The sequence below is a fragment of the Chamaea fasciata genome, unplaced genomic scaffold, assembly GCF_029207755.1.
Source record: "Chamaea fasciata isolate MVZ Bird 193981 ecotype frontalis unplaced genomic scaffold, bChaFas1.0.hap1 SCAF_4, whole genome shotgun sequence".
NCBI classification, from domain to species: domain Eukaryota; kingdom Metazoa; phylum Chordata; class Aves; order Passeriformes; family Sylviidae; genus Chamaea; species Chamaea fasciata.
The window spans coordinates 18,924,491-18,941,282 of NW_027094089.1; positions in this window are offsets into that span (position 1 = coordinate 18,924,491).

Here is a 16,792-nt window from a genome sequence, read left to right on the forward strand (position 1 = left end):
GAAGGATGAAGGTGAAGGAGCCACAGCCTTGGCTCTGCAAAGCACCAAGCTGGTCACTTGCTGTGATTTGAACAATGCTGGGTCTTTAGTTAGGGAAGAGCTCAGTCAGACCTGTCTCTGGCTCGGCCATGCCGGCAGCAGCGCTGACTTGGTTCACTGGTTAATGTTCCATTACCAGACAACATGCCTCTATCATTTATTAATGTTTCATTAGTGTTAAAAACATCTGGTAATTAATTATGCACTAATTATGGATTCACAGTGCTAAAAGCTGGGGTAATCTACCATAGCAGATGGCTCTTTGGGGCAGGGGGAAGGGACAGCTCTTAGCAGAGATGAAAATATCAGGCCCAGGCCCTGCTAGGGGGAGCCATGCCAGACAGACAGATTGCCTTCATCTCCTCCCAGGATTTTCATAGCTAGTCCAGAGGCATGCTGTCTCAGGTTATTAAGCAAAAGAAACCTGTCCCTCTCAAGCTGTTTCGGGGACCAAGGGAGTGGTGCTTCCACTGCTCAGGGCAGCTGTGTGAGAAGCCATCTGAGAGCAGTGGCTTTCACACAGAGGTATAATCCAGCACCTGGAGCTGGCACTCGGCTTTCTGCGAGCTCCGGGATGCCGTTTGTCAACCCCTCCGTGGTGTCTAGCCATGTTAAGCAGCAGTCTATAAAGTAAGGGGTGTTGTAAAAGCCCACTCACTAAGTGCCCCAGGAATATTATGTACAGATGTGCAGAGATGTTTCAAACTGGGGAAGGTCCCAGGGGAGCATCCCTGCCAAGCAGAAAATCCATCCACTTAGCAGTATAAATCCATACAGGAAGAAAGAGGGAATTACAATGCTCAGAGAGACCTGTGCATCACATAACCTGAAATCCAATACATCACCCGGGTGCAATGGGTCCCCGCATCTTCCCAGCACATATGTGGCAGTAAATCCCACCTTAGGTGTTGCTTTGGGCTGTTGCTGATGTGAGAGCAGCCTTGCACGGAGCTCCCCAAGCTCTGCAAGAGGGATCAGAAGTGTGACTGGAAAGCAGGAGCTATTTCCTGGACTTGAAGTCTCGGAGGAAGCAGAAACCCCACGTTTGTGCAAGGGGCTGAAACAATGGAATGGGACCAAATGACTGCACCTCCTGCATCCTTCCCATAGGCAGGTGCTAGCTGAGACCTCATTCTCCCTGACCCAATAGTCAGAAAATTGTGGGCGCTACCTGCTCCCACACCAGCCTCCCAAGAGTCTGGATTTCCTAGGGGATAACAACCAGCTTATTTATCACAAACTAGGCTGACAGGAATGCTTGTGTTGTGCAGCTTGTGATGGGGTGACATGGATGGAGGAGCAGTGGGTACTGTGTTGTGCGTTTCAGCTCTGGCAGAGCTTCAGTCTGGCACAGTCACAGGTGAGAATGGGGTATGAAAGCAGCCTCAGCTGCTGAGAAAGCACACCCATAGCTGTACTGCCAGACCCAAGCTGAAATCTTACTGGCCTGGGTGGAAATGCCAGGTGGGATCTTTTGAGCCAGTTGCCAGAGGAGAGCTGCTGCTTATTTGCACAGGGGTGGACCAGGTCCTCCAGGGGCAGATACCCTCCTCCATCACAAGAAATAGGAGAAGTGTCAGGTGGAGGTGAAAGCAGCAGGAGATGGTGGAAAGGTGGTCCCTGGGATGAAAGTGTGAAGAGCAGCATGTGTGAGGGATGAGATTTTAAACAGAGTCAGCTTGACTTGGAGAAGCCCAGACTCTCCCAATCCTCAGCTTGCAGCAGTGTCAAGTCCAGCAAATAAAAGAGCCCAGCCCAAAGCACAGGGTATTGATTCAGAAAAAGGTTATGTCTCCTGTACGGAGCTTTTGTCTCCTGTATACTGTATGTCTTTGGCAGATTATAGCCTTTCTCCCAGGGCTTTCTGTCCAGTAGCAGGAGGGGTAGCTCAGGCAACAAAGTCCTACCATGAGGAAAATCTCTTCTCTGACATCTTTGGTGCAGGAAGGAGCCCAGGAGCTTTGAATCAAACAGCCACCACTACACAGAGAAGCAGATGGAGCTGCAGGTGCAGACCCCGGAGGTAAAAACAGCCTTGAGCACCCTCACAATACTGTAGGGCAGAGGTTTGTAGCAACAAGAGGTGACAGATGGTCACAAAAGATCACAAATAACAGTCTTGGACCATCTTATTTGTTGGTGACTCCAGACAAGGACTTGATTCACCTTCAAAAGATACTGCCTGTTGTTTGAAAAGCCTCCAAGCAGTGATACTCTTCTTCCTTGTGTCCATCCTGATTGGCTCAATGTCTGGCCTGTCATTGTGTCCCTGGTCCCCAGACACTTCTGCGTGCAGCCTGATGCCCTCCTTCCCCACTAGATCAACCCTGAAACCTCCTCACTGCCCAGATGGGTAGCTCCCACCACTGTTTGCCCATTCCCCAGCACTACCCCAGTGCTACAACATCCCTGCTCACCTCCAGTCTGCCCCAGGCCCCTCCCTGATCTGGCCAGGGTGACTCACATGGGATTATGTGCTCACAGCATCCCAAACCTCCCTACAGACAGACACCGCAGCCAAGCACAGCCCACCCAGCTCAGCTGCAGCATGGAGACCAGACCACACCAGGGTCCTCTAATAAGCAATTGACTCTTTTTTTCCTCCCTTTCAAGAAAAAGCCAAGCATTAATTTGGCTTCTGCCACTCTGTTTATCTAATAGCATCGCTGATTGATTGTCTTATTTATAACCCAGATCCGGTGTCTGGGCTGCTTGTGGAGATGGAGTGATTGATGGAAAGAAGACAGCCAGAAAGGGACTTAATGGAGCCATGTGGCTGAGCAGCAGAGTAGTGGCTTAGGCATGAAATGAAAAGTGTCTCCCACAAGTCTGGGCTCCTCTCCTTTCCTGCATGGTTCCCAGGGAAGCTGCTAAGTGCTGGGAGAGAGCAGCAAGCTCCCTACACACTGCCAAAAGCAATCAGGGACCATACTCAGGTCTCCTCCAGCAGCCTGGCCAAGGGGACACAGCCAACAGGGACTTGGACTGCTTCCTGAGAAGGCGTCATACAGTCTCTGGGAACGTTTCCCCCTTCCAGGATGGAAGGAATGGTTGAAAGGTGTGAGGCAGCCTGAACCCTGCCCAGCCACCAGCCTGCTGTCAGGATGCCTGTCCTGCCAGCTGGAAATCAAGTCCCACAAACACATGGTGCAGAGAGAAGCCTTTCCCAAAGTGCCCTCCTGCAGGTTGGGAGCGTCTTCCAGAGGTCTCAGTTTTGTCCAAATCTGGACTGAGACAATTCTGCATCCCCAGGGAGTTTCTCTGTTTCTTACACCCGGTGGCCACAAACCCCAGCAGCTCACATGTGAATTACCCCATGGAGACAAACGCTGCCATAAAGCACCAACAAATGGGGAAGGAGAAGCAGTCCCAGAAGGTGACACGCCATCATTCAAGGTCTTGCTGTAGATGTGTGACAGCCTGGATATGTCCCAAACCTCCAGCCTGCAAATTCACCCCAGAGCAGCCTGTCCCCAGCTGCAGGATCAAGTCGTGGTCAGGATATGGCTGACAACTCCAAGTCCCCAGGAAGGCATTTGGCTTTGATCTGAGCCAGAACTAAACCCTCATCTTGTCCACAAAGATCAGTTTGGGAAGAAAAAGACAACATACTGGTTCAGTCAAAATATTTCATCGCTGTTTAATGGTCTTTATTTCATGTCTGATTGTAACAGATAATCTAATATGAGCCTCAAGCAAAGCCAAACACAGTTGTTTCATTATGAACGACCCCATCAGCCAGCTTTGACATGGCCAAACCCCGCTCCTTTCCTTTTTTTGTTTTTCTTCCTCTTTTTTTCTTTCCCACATCTGAAATCTGAGGAAAACTAAAGCAACTCCATGAACACTGCTGTTTCAATGGACTGAAATAAACCATCCAGGAGACAGGTCTCCAGTACTGGACATATTGTTGCTCCCAACACCAGCGCTTGGCAAACACTATCCAATGCCTTATGATAGTTTTATTGCTTCTAGGAGAAAACCCTCCTTGGAAAGTCTGCCTGGACCAGCAGATATGGGCAGGTGATGAACACTCCCTTTGGCAGGGATGTCCCCAGTCATGGTGGTCCCTCTGTGGGTGGTGCCACTATCACCTCACCATGTGTCCAGGGCTGTGAGGAGAAGGGACCAGGATAGGGCGATCCTTGCAGAATGATGGAAGATGGAGGGGCCCCTGAGCAGTGGGAGCGGAAATGGCCTTTGATGTGGAAGCTCTCCTTTCACAAACACAATGAGTTGCAGAGAAATTTTATAAACATGGCTATTGTTGCTCCATCCCTTTGGTGGGAACAGATGGTCCGAGTGCTCTGTTTGGCCCCCCTTCCCTCCCCTCACTCCCTATCCCCATTAATAAAGCCCCAGCAAGTCCAGCACCACTAAGGTTTTCCCAAGGGGGATCAATAAATAAATGTAATAACAACAAAGGGGCCCATGCAGACGAGATTGGGTTACAAAGAGGCCTCTGCCCCCCTCCTCCTTTCCGGGTGAGAGTCACTGCATGCAGGCACTCTGGCCAGTTCGAGGAAAGGTTCCTCCATCCCCACCATCTGTGGGAAGCGGAGACAGGATCTCCCCACTGAAAGAGCCAGGCACCACCCTGCAGTCATGGATGGCAGTGTGTGACCTTGGTGGTCATCTTGCAGCCTTGGCCATGGGACACTGATGGCATATGACTGACAGATCCCCACCTTTGAAAGTCACCTGAGGTAGCTGTGGGAACAGGTTCAGGTACTGACCCTGGATGTGTAGCAGGCAAGTGTTGCCTTCTAAGATTTTCTAGCCAAGAGGTTGCTCCTCATCCTTTCCCAGCAGGATCCTATCCAAGATAGTGCACTTGGGAGCAGGCATCATGGCTTCACCTGGGCTCACCTTTTGCCTTGCTCTTATCTGACAAAAGACCAGGCAATTTTCTGCCCAGCTGGAAAGCACCGGTGACTCTGACATACTCCTCAATGGTGTAGTGTGGTTTAACATAGGTTAGCTGGGATTAAAGCAGAGCAGAGCAGTGTGCAGACAGGGTTTTCCTGTGGAAATCACCAGCATGCACCAAATGCTGCCCATAAGACTGCAGGACAGGGGAGCAGCTTCCCCAGGAACATCAGTAGGGTTTGGAAGTGGCCACAGCATCTCACCAGACTGAATGGTGCAGCAGTCACATGGAGGCACTCCATCGAGGGGTTCTCTCCATTGCAGAAGGAGGAGACCAGCTCCACAAAGCTTTGCAGGAAGTCATCTACTGAGGAAGGGCCCAAGACTGGAGTAACCCAATGGGCAAGGCCCAGAGAGGACTTTGGTGATGTGAAAGAGGGACTGAGCAGATGCTTTGATCCAAGAGCCAACACTGAGTGAGCCCTGTTAGCTGCCATTGTCCAACCTCCTCCCCCAGCTGGTCCCTGCCACTCAGAGGTGATGGGATGCTGGTTTTATCTGTGCAGGACTCCTGCAGCTGGGGGTCTGTGGGATGAAACGTGTTTCACACACGCACTTGCATGCACTGCCACCTCCCCTCTGAGCTGCCCTGGGAGTCCCTGCCTCCACCTGACCCCTTGCTCATAAAAAACTTAAAACTCTAGATATCATCTCTCACAAACGTGAATTTGAGGCCTCGTCAGTCACCAGACACGTCCCACAATCTGCACTAGCTCCAGACAGCTGGAGGGGTTTGCTGGAGGACCAGAATGACTTCATGCTGCCTCCCACGTACCGGGGGTTACCCAAAGTGCTTGTTATGGGGAGAAGAGCTAGGGACCAGGAGCACAAAGACCCATTCTCACCATGCTGCCACCATGCCATGCCCTGGATCCAACAGGCTGGGTGCTGGCCTAGGGAACTACTGATAGAAAAACTGTCCCGGGGTGCAGAGGCTCTCCCTGTGGGCACAAGCAAGGCAGCTGGCCTGGGCTCCAGTGCTGGGAGGTTTATGAGGGCTGACCCCTCACACTGAGCGCCTGGGGCAGGATAAATCCCACTCTGCCTGGGAGTGCAGGTGCATGAGGCTGCCGGGGAGGGGAAAGGACTACAGATGCATGGGGGATCCAGCAAGGGGGAGCTGGGGCTGGCCTCAAGCTGTGTGCTGCTTTGGGTCCATCCAAACACTGGGAATGGTCCCCTTGCCTGCTCCAGAGCCTGCAGCATTGCTCTGCTGGTGCTCTGGGTAGGGCTGCCAGCACACAGTCTGCCATGGTGAGCCTCAGCAGTGCAGGAAGACTGCACCATGCCAGTAGATGTGCTGCAGGATGTCCAGAGGAGACTCGTGGCACTGTGGGGGTACCCACAGCATCCCCTGGGTACCCAGGTGTTTGGAACGTGGATCCATAGCTTTTTTGCTTCACATTCACCCCTGGTTTAAATCCTGTCCAGGACTTCCTAGCTACTGTAATGAAGGCAACAGGAGATCCCATATTGGGTTCCTATTAGGCCTAATGTCAGTCATGGTGGCATGAAAGATGCTGTGCCAAAGGCCTCAAGAGAGGATACTGGTGATGTCCCCAGCCATGGGGCTCCTGACCTCCCTGCAACACTGGGAGATGCTTGAGGCCTACATTGGAAAAGGTACTTGGGATCAACATAGCCCTCAGTTCTACAAGCACCACCCTGGGCAGTGGGTCCTGCCGGGGCTGGGACATGGGGAACATCACATGCGGGGCTGACAGTGAGCTTTGCAAGAGCAAAAGGGATTTCAGCTCATAGCCCACTCCACTATTTCATGTAGCACTGTTCTGAATCCTTGCCTTAGCAGCCAGGCAGGGGGTTGGGAACCTTTCTCTGAGTGAATTACAATCATCTTCTGAAAAAAAAAAAAATAACACAAAGCAGGTGGCTGAGCTCGAAGGTGGATAAATAAATGCCCATCACAGAGCACCTGACTGAAGCCAAGTGCAAGCTTAACTTTGGACTCTTTGAAGTCAGCACATCCTCACGCTCTCTGGCGGTTTGGGGCTTAAGCCCTCCGTGTGTGCCTTCTACCAGTGCTTGGGTAATTTATAGACGTGTAAGGCTTTTTGGAAAACTTTTCTGCGAACCTCTTGCATCAACCCAGTCCAGCTGGTCACATCATGTTTGCCTCTCCTCAACAGCTCAGTAGAAGCACTGTACAATATGAACCAACCCCAAGAGTAAATTCTAAGACTTGGTATCCCAATCACAGGCCACATTTCTCAGGCATGCCATGCCCTGCTGCATGGCTACCTTACCCTACCTGACAGGCAGCCCATTGACTAACAGATGTGCACACCATTTAATTACAGCACAGTGAATCCACTTAGTGCTGTTTCGTTAGATATCTTGTCTATTGGAGGAGCGCTAGTGGTACTCACTCAGCTCAGCTGCCCAAGTCTCTGGATTTTCAGACCCTTAATATTCACTCTGATCTGTTCATAAGTAATTCATGGAGAGTGGGAAATGCCTTACAAGAGAACTCACTCCAAACTGCAAGTGCTTCTGAGGCACCTTGCAATCTGCTTGCACAGGGAAAGGAGGGGAAAGTAATGAATAAATGATTGTTTACAAATTATTTACTTGTCTCCGCTAATTTCCACACTGTTTACCTGGAAGCATGCTGAAGTCAGGAACAGTTAGAGAAGACTTCATCTTGGTGTACAAGTGGATGGAAGTTGGGCAGCATGGCGGGAAGGAAGCCAATGCAACAGAAGAGCACGAAGCCAGCTTTGGCTGCCAAAATTGACTATTGAGTGCAGACTTGCTTGGTCTTCACATTCCAGAAGAAATTCTTGTGTGGGGCTGTATTTCTGTCATAACTTCCTAGGATGCATGGAGTCGAGTCCAGGGCTGTCCAGGCTGCTGAGGGTTGTATAGTCCTTAAGAGGACTACACTCTGCAGAAGATGAGCAGGCTTTGCTAAGAGTTCACTGTCTATTCAGAGGGAGCAAAGACTTTGTGGGGAAAACCAGGAAAAAGTCCTTGCTGTGAACTATGCAGCAGAGTAAGAGCTGTCTGAGCTGTTTTGGTATCAACAGTGTAAGGTCTGTGAATGTGGGAATGATGATGCTTACAGCCCATAGCATGTTGCCCCAAAATGTAAATGGGAACTCTGCCATGAGGCAAAATCACCCCAGCAGATCACAGCTACCTAAGGCAAGCAGCAGAATGAGCCTGTCCTCCTACTTAAAGCCATTTTAGGCTTCTCAGTCTCATGTCAAGCTTATTTCCCACTATAAACCAGAGACAGAAAATCACAGTGAAGAGTGATGGGCACCAGCAAAATTAATGTGTGTGGGTGTGTGGGTGTCATTTGGGGAAGAAAAAGGCAATTAGGCTACGTCAGGACAGCAGGACAAGCTGGGAACTGGTCAGTCTCAGCTGGGTTGATGTGTCTTCCAGACTTCCCATGCTTCATTCCCCTCCTTTTGCTCAAGGGTTAATGAATTCCCTTTGACTGAGCATTTAGATCCTGTATCCTTTCACACTAGATGCTGGAGCATCCTGGGAAACATAGCTATGGAGGGAGGCACAAGATGCTTGCAGGATGGAGGCGGAAATGCCTCCTGAAGTTTGAACGAGGACTGCCACCAGCTGCTGGCAAAGCTGAGGTAAGGGCTCAGGGCTTGGATCATGCAATTGCACAGTGTCTGATTAATTCACCCTGCAGGAGAGTGACCCACAGGAGACAGAGTGACACTGTGTGTGAGGGACTGATGAGGTTCACAGAAAGAAGAGGTGGAAGTCAAAATACCCAAAGGCTGTTTTCATTAGCCAGCATGAAAACGTGTACAGGATGGAATAGAATCACACCAGCAAGCCCTACAAGCAGCCTGTCCCCAGCGCTCACAGCTGCCTGTGCCTTGACCAGACCCTGGGGACACACAGCAGTGTCCAAGTCCTCAGGCTGCAGGAGACTGAGCAGTGCTGCAGGTACACCAGGGATGGAGGGGGGTTTGGGATGTTCTCACCTGAAGCATGGAGAGAAAAAGCTGTCTGCAGACTGTGGGACATCTTTGGGGTCTTGTCTCCTTCACTCCCCCTCTGGTCTCAGCTACCCCTCACTCCCTCCCACCACCCTTCAAACTCCTCCATGCCCCAACCTGCTTGGCACTGACCCTGCTCCCTGCAGCCTTCCAGCTCATCACTCTCTGTGAGCAGCCTGTAAATCCTTGTACACATATCTCCCTTGGCCTTGGGGAGAGGGAATTTATCCCCCTAACTCAGCTGTCAGAGACCTCCAGATGCCAGAAGTGATCAACATGCTCTTAATTCACTGCAAAGGGTGCAGGACTCTGGTGAAGGCTCCCATGCCTGCTTCCCTGCCAAACCTTTGGGGCATGCTTGCACCCCGGCCATGGAAACTTTCTAGGAAAATTGCCCAGCATGACTTAACTGCTGTGTTCCTGAATGAGGGCACATGAACCTCAGGAAGCAGAGAGGCAGGAGGGGATTGCAGGCAGGACATGAAGCCTGGGGAGACCCAGACATGCTCCAAGTGATATCTACATGGTGGAGACTCTCCCAGCTCCCTGGAGAGCCCTGAAGCATCCAGACCAACAGACAGCAGTCAGATGATTCAGGATTGCCCTAACCCTTGCCAGTCCTTCATCAAGTCCATCACAGAAGCACAAGCAAGATATCCAGATGCAAACATCTGGTTGTGCAGCTCCTCTTGTCATTGACCTGAGGAAATTGTGCAGCCGAGGAGGCAGGAGGGAGAAACATGTGGAAATGCCTGTAGGTCCCTTGCCCAGTACATGGATCCAGCAGGGATGGACTCACATCTAGGTGAGCTGACTGGGTGCTGGCGGCAGTTCACTCATTCAGACCAATCTGCTGATCTCTCTCCAAAGCCCCCCAAGAGTCTGGATCTCTGGTGTGAGATGAACACTGAGCAAATACCCCTGTTTTCCTGCCACAATTACCCTCTTTAACTTTTCAACTTATCACCTGCATAGAGGTTTATAAAATTTTAAAGCTAATGGCATCTCCAGTAATGATACTGCAGATGTACAAGCTGCATCCTGGGATGAATAAATTATAGGAAGCCAAGTAAATTGCAATGGGAAGGACAGCAGCTGCAGGATGGAAACAGATGGCTTTGCCATACGCCACAGCTTGGTCTCAGTGCGGGGTATGTTCCCAGGGCTGCCCCTTTCATGGTGGCCCTGAAGAACACCTGGGCACACCTGAGGCTGCAGATCCCCAGAGCATCAGCAAATGCTGTAGCCAGCATGGGGATCTGTGCAGCTGGTTGAGTGATGCTGTGGGACTGGGGCTACAGTGGCAGTCCATGGGTCAGCAGCAGGAGAGTAGGAGACCTGTCTTCCTTCTGCTGCTCACTGGGTTTTCATGCAGAAGGAGCTCGCAGCCTCCAGTCAGGACACTTGGCAGCTTTCTTGAGGGGAGCTGGCTTGTAGTTTCACTTACTGCTACATTTCTCCCAGAAAAGCCTTTTCTGCCTCTCTCCATCCCGGCACATGCACACAGAGAGTTGGAAGAGCAGGGTGCCTCAACCTACTCCTCTGCCCTTCAGCACAAGGCATGCAGATCTATGATGAGGACGCACATGGGATTGTGCATCAGGTGCATGTTCGTGTTCTGTTGATGTGACCAAAGGGACCTCCACAGATCAGTGCTTGGCTCCTGCACACTGAGGAGCAGCACTGTCCCAGCTGAAGTCCAACAGTGCCGCATTTCCTAAGCTGTGGTTCCAGTAGGGTGACAGGACAGGGCTGTCTCTGTCCCAGACAAAGGACAGGTTAACAGAGCAGCTGTGATTCCCAGCTCAATTAAAGTTGCATATCCCCTGGCTACTTCAGTGGTCACCTTCTCCTGTGGCCAGGTTCACATCTCAAACTCATCCTGACACAGGTAACTCCTGTCAGGGCATTTTCAGGACTCCTCAAAAGCTGCTGCAATCATGGCCTCAGATATTAACAAGCCTGGGCTGACCCTCACTACAGGACTGGGGTCTCAGCCACATATCTGCTGTCCCCTCTGATTTGTTGCTGGAAAAGCTCAGCCCCAGTGACATTGAAGAGATGCAAAGTAAGACACAGCTGGCAGAGGAGCCAGGAACATACAGACCCTAAGTCACTCTTTTCCCTGCTTGTCCTTGTGAGAACAAGGTCCTCTGGCCCAAAGCATACACTGTGGAGCCTACCTCTGTCATGGAGTAGTGAGGCTGATTAAAAGTGGGAGCTTTGCTCCCACAGCTGTCAATGCCACCAGAGGTTCTCTGACAAAAATACAGATCTTCAGTATGCAACCAGCCAGCATGGCTCCATCTCTGAGGGGTTCACTGTTCATGCAAACCCACCCCCTACACACATGGGGTCCAACCAGCCTCACCCCTCCTGCATTGTGGCTGCACCACAATACTCCATCCCACTCCTTACAGGTGTCCCTGATCTAGGTTGGGAATGCACAGGAGGAATTCAGCCTCCTCTGGTCCTGATCACACTGCCATCCTAAAATGCCTTGACAGGCTGGAGATAGGGACCAACAGAGCTTTATGACATTCAGCAAGGAGAAGTGCAAAGTCTTGCACCTGTGGAGCAGCAACACCATGCACTGATGGATGCTGGGGGCCACTCAGATGGAAAGAGCTGGAGTTCCTGGTGCACACTGAGCTGAATATTAGCCAGCAGTATGTTCTTGCTGAAAAAGACTTATCCTGGGTTGGATCACAGAAAGTGATGGCAGGTCAAGGGAGAAGATCCCTGTGCTCTACACGGCAGTGGTGAGGACACAGCTGGACCCCTGTATCCAGTTCTAGAGCCCCAGTAGAAGGGAGATACAGACATACTGGAGAGTCCAGCAAAGGGCCACAAGATGATGAAGGGATTGGATCATCTCTCCTGTGATGAAAAGGTGAGAGAGGCTTGTCCAGACAGGACAGAAGGCAATGGGCACAAACCAAAACATAGGACACACTCTTTTATTGTCCAAGTGACCAGCCACAGGAGCAGACTGACCAAGGGGACTGCAGATTACCATCTTTGGACATATTCAAAGGCTTCCTGGATGTGGTTCTTGCCAACCAACTCTAGCGGGCCCTGGTTAAAAAAGTTTATCTCTGGAGGACCCTACAAACATCCGCCAGTTATTCTGTGAATAACTTTGCAGTCATTACAATTTTTGCATTACATTACAAATTTTACATGCATTACAGCTTTTGAATTGTATTTTTTTGTGTGTATTCAGGTTGGAGGGTTATACTTAAATACCCAGCCAGGAGAAGTTGGGCACTTCTGGAGATACAGCCAAGCCTAAGCAGAAGGGAGAACACTTTCCCAAAGCCTGTTTACATCCATGGGCTAAACAAGCCCAGCAAGAGCAACACCTGGCACCAGCACTGGTGAGGTTCACTCCTTTGTCAGCAGCCCCAAATACCACCTAAGATCCGGGTCCTCAGAGCATCCCCAGAGCAGAGCTGGGAGGGGACAGGGAAGACTTTCTCTTTGTCTCAAGAAAGTTTTACTGCACTGGGTAACACCGTCTAACTCCATTTTCTTTCACAGATTCACTGCCTCGTTCCAGAGCTATTGAGCAGGCAAATGTGTCCAAAAGCAGATGGATCCGCTAAGCAGTTCTTTCTTGCACATTATCTCATACAGTTTGGGTGCAATAAAACTTCCAGGCAGAACAAATCTTCAAGCTTGTGCCGTGCCTTATTTTTAGCTGCGAAGTACGTCTGTTTTAGTGCTCCTAATCCCTAGCTTGGTAGTAATTTATGGAGAAAGCTCTTGGCTCGCTTGGGCCAGAAGATTTGTAGTAAAACTTTTATAAGCTGTAGAGATAAATCCCATGGACTCTTGCAGTCTCGGGGGACTCTCCTCCAGAAGTGTGTTTTGCTGAACACTCCCTCAGCATGGGAGTATGTTCAAGAGAGAAAGCATCAGATGGCTGAGAATAAACTATCCTGGGTGTCATCATGATCTGCAAATCACCTGGAAGGGGAAACCAGGGGAGGCCATGGATTCCCCAGTCTCAGACACTCAGACAGAATTTTGAAAGTACCTGCCCAGCAGGAGCTCTTTGCCCCACATTTAGGTCCTCTGAATAGTGCCTGGTAAACCCTAGGGATGAGGAACCTATGCCAGGCAGTGAGATACCTGAGACAAGAGTGGTGGCTCTGGTTTTAATGGGGTAATTGGTGTGATCAACCACTTGCATGTATGTCACCTTGGAGCTTTTAGCATGGGCAAGGCTCTGGCTTAAGAACAGGGGCAGTAGCAAACGCCTATTTCTCCACTGCCCTGCACTCCCTCAGGGGAGGGGTTTGCAGGATGGAGCAGTACTTTATGCTGCAGTGGAGTAGGGAGATGAAAAAAGTCAAGGAGTAGAGAAGGGGAAAGGGATTGAGACATGGGACCCCAGAGCAGCCCCTTCCAGATCCCAGTGAAAACATGGGCCCATAGTTGTTTTCCCAGTTCATCCATCCAAAAGCTATGTGTAGCACCAGACACGGTTTTCTATAAGCCCAGATGTTTTCTGGAGCTCACAGCTCTCAGAGATGCCCTGTCCCTGAGCCCAACAACTGGGGCAGGAACTGCTGTGTAATGACCATGGCACTTCACAGCAGGGAGGAAGGTGATTCACCATCTGCATGCTGTGCTGTAAAGGGCTGGTATTTGCTTTGCAGATGTTCTTAGATTCATGCAGACCCATATCCTCAAATACTTCACATTCCCAAGGGCACTTTTTTCTGAAGAGAGGGAATATTTCCAGAAACCATAAAGGAAGGAAGGAAGGCCAAATCCAGAGAGGAGCTGATGCAATTCTACACAATTTTATAACCCAAGCAGGTACCAAGGTTAGCTGAGGCTGATGGGTAGATGATCTCTTGGTGTGCTGGCTCCCCCAAAAATGGAACAGCCGTCTCTGTACTTGGCATAAAGATCATGGAATCATATTGTGGTTCAGGTTGGAAGAGACCTTAAAGAGACCTCAATCCCACTACCATGGGCAGGGACATCTTCCACTAGAGCAGGTTACTCAAAGCATTGTCCCACCTGGCCTTGAACACTTCCAGGAATGGAGCATCCCCAACTTACCTGGGCTTTTGAATAGGACAACCCTCTGGTGTTGTTGCCTGCTGCTGCAGTAGTGGGAAGAATGGGTCTTTCTCAAAAGTTTCCCAGTAACCAAGTCAGAGATGAAGCTGTCCAACACCCAAATTTAGTGCCTCTGCTTGTTATTCTTTGGCAAATGTGGAGAGCATAGTCAGTCCCATTACAACCTGTTGGGACCTGATCAGCCTGGGCTGAGTGGGGGACGGCCCTGAGAGGTATCTCACACAGTCCTGACTCTTCTTCCAGAAATACAATTAGTCCGGTTCCAATGTCCACCTTTCCTGGGAGAAAAGTCATCCAGACACTGTCTGGAGCTCAAAAACATTGGAAAACCCCTGTGCTGTGCTTTCCTGTCTCTAATGAACACTGCAACAAGGAATACCTGCCAGATTATCAGCAGGATCCTGCACAAACTTTTACCCTCTCACCCTTCTGACTGCTGATGGTCCCAAAAGTCTGCTGCTCCCTCTGCAGCTCACAGCCCACATGTCTTCTGCCCTGTCACCCTCCCTAGCCCCAGCCTCTTTCCCCATCCCTGTAGGAGCAAAATTGGTTTCCTGTCACACTGGAGAGGCTTCTGTCATCCTGGGCATCCTCTCCTCTCTTCACAGGGCTCTGAGGGGCCACTGGGCTTAGCAGATTCCCCCTCCCAGAACCCACAAGGTTTTTGCCAGCATGAAATGGGCAAAAACTTCCAGTCCCTGTCCCCAGTGTCATGCAGAGATATGGCCTCTTGGTGCACAGGGCAAATTCCGAGTGATCAGGGCTTCCCATGCAGCTCCCAAAAAGCTGATTTTGTTTTCTCATGTCTTTTCCTATTTTCAACCTGATTTCCTTCATGAATGAGCAAGATTCACATAGCCTGAGCCAGATGACATACACCTGGAGCAATGTGTGCCCAGACAAGATGGTCACTGCATCTCATCCAGCACGGAGAAAGGAGATAACATGTTTCCTGAGCCAGCAGCAGGAATTGCAGCAGCTCCATTCAATCTGAGCAAGTCCTGACCTGCTGTGAGGAGGGAGCACGGGGCAAGGTCCTAGAGGACCTGTGCAGACAATTGTTGGCAAGCAGGTGTGCAGGCTGTGGTCTGCTGCTGCTGCTGCTGCTGCTGCTGCTGGTCCTGCTCTCGGCGGTCTGTGCTGCCCTCGCGCGGCCGTTCTGAGAGCGCTGCAAATATCCTCCAAATGGAGCAAATGCAACCACAGACCCAGGCTGCGCCGCTCGGCTACCACCGAGCCTGTAGGACACCCCGAACAAACATGGATTTACCCTGCTGTGAGATGTCTGCAGGGACCTCCGCCTCGGTGGCACACCTTGGCAGCTGGGGAGGGCTCACGCAGCCCCTCAGTGAGGGACAGACACATCCCCAAAGGAGAAATGCTTGCCTCTCTCCCACATCACCTTCTCATCTTGATTCCAAGAAAGAGGCCCATAGCAGCTTTCAGCAATGACCTATATTCCAGGGACTTACTTGAGACTGTGGGTTTAGACATATTGCATAAATCCTTATTTTCTGGTCACAGACTTCCTCATCTGCCCTACTGATCCCCTCCTCCCTGTGTACAGCCCTGCCATGCTGCTCCTGCCACTGCAACTGCTCCACAGTTGTCATTTCTCATGGGGAACAGGTATGAACCCAGTGACACACAGGGAAACATCACATTTAACTGGTATCTCACATAAATCTCCAGCCCACAGTGTCTCCCCTTGGTGCAGGGGTGGCGGCTGCTCCCTTTCTTGTATGGGTGGTCTGTTCTTCATTTAGACCTGTCCTTGCTCAAGGGATGTATGCTGTTATATATTAAAGTCCTCTCTTTTCCTGGTGCCTCTAACCTCAAGGCCCTCATCTTCTCATGACCCTGTGCCACAGAGAGAGATGTTATGCTGTTATCCTCAGTTGTTATGCTCCTTCTCTCCCAGGTGTCCCACTCTGCTTGGAGCCACATGGAGCAGCAAGAGCAGCTTGAAACAAAATGGTCAAATTGGATGCTTTTCCCTTTCTCAAGACTGGACAGCTGTTGCCTGAAGGAACTTCTTGGAGGACATACCATCAAAATTCAAAACCCTAGTGAAGTTTTGAATGAGGATGGCTTGGCCCCTCTCAGGAAATCTCTGTCTCATGGACATCCTCTGTGCTGCCTGCCTGTCCCTGAACCCCAGCATGACAAGAATTACACCTGATACACAGCACCACTGCCCTTTCCACCATAGTTTTCCTGATTTTTCACTTCCAAAACTTTGGCTTTTCAGAGCTTTTTTGTTTGGTTGGATTTTTTACTCAGAATAAAAAATACTCCTAAAAATGTCCCCCAAGCTCTGCCTGTTTCAAGGTTCCACTGCACCTCTGAGCACTACTAGGCCCCTGAGCACCAGGGAACCAGGAGACCTGGTGAGATGCACCTGTCACCTTCTGCAGAACAAGCCACCACAGCATCACTGCTTAAAGGGAGCTTGGCTTATAAAAAGACGAAATTTTCACAAAGGCAGATAGTAACAGGGTAAGGGAGAATGATTTTAAAGTAAAAGAGAGATTTATATTAGATGTAACAAATAAATCTTTTTGCTAGGAGGGTGGAGAGGCACTGGCACAGGTTACCTAGTGAAGTTGTGGATGTCCTGAGCCTGGAAGTGCTCAAGGCCAGGTTGGATGAGCTTTGACACCCTGGCTTAGTGAAAGGTGACCTTGCCCAGGGCAGGGGGATGTTGCAATAAGGTGATCTTAAAAGTC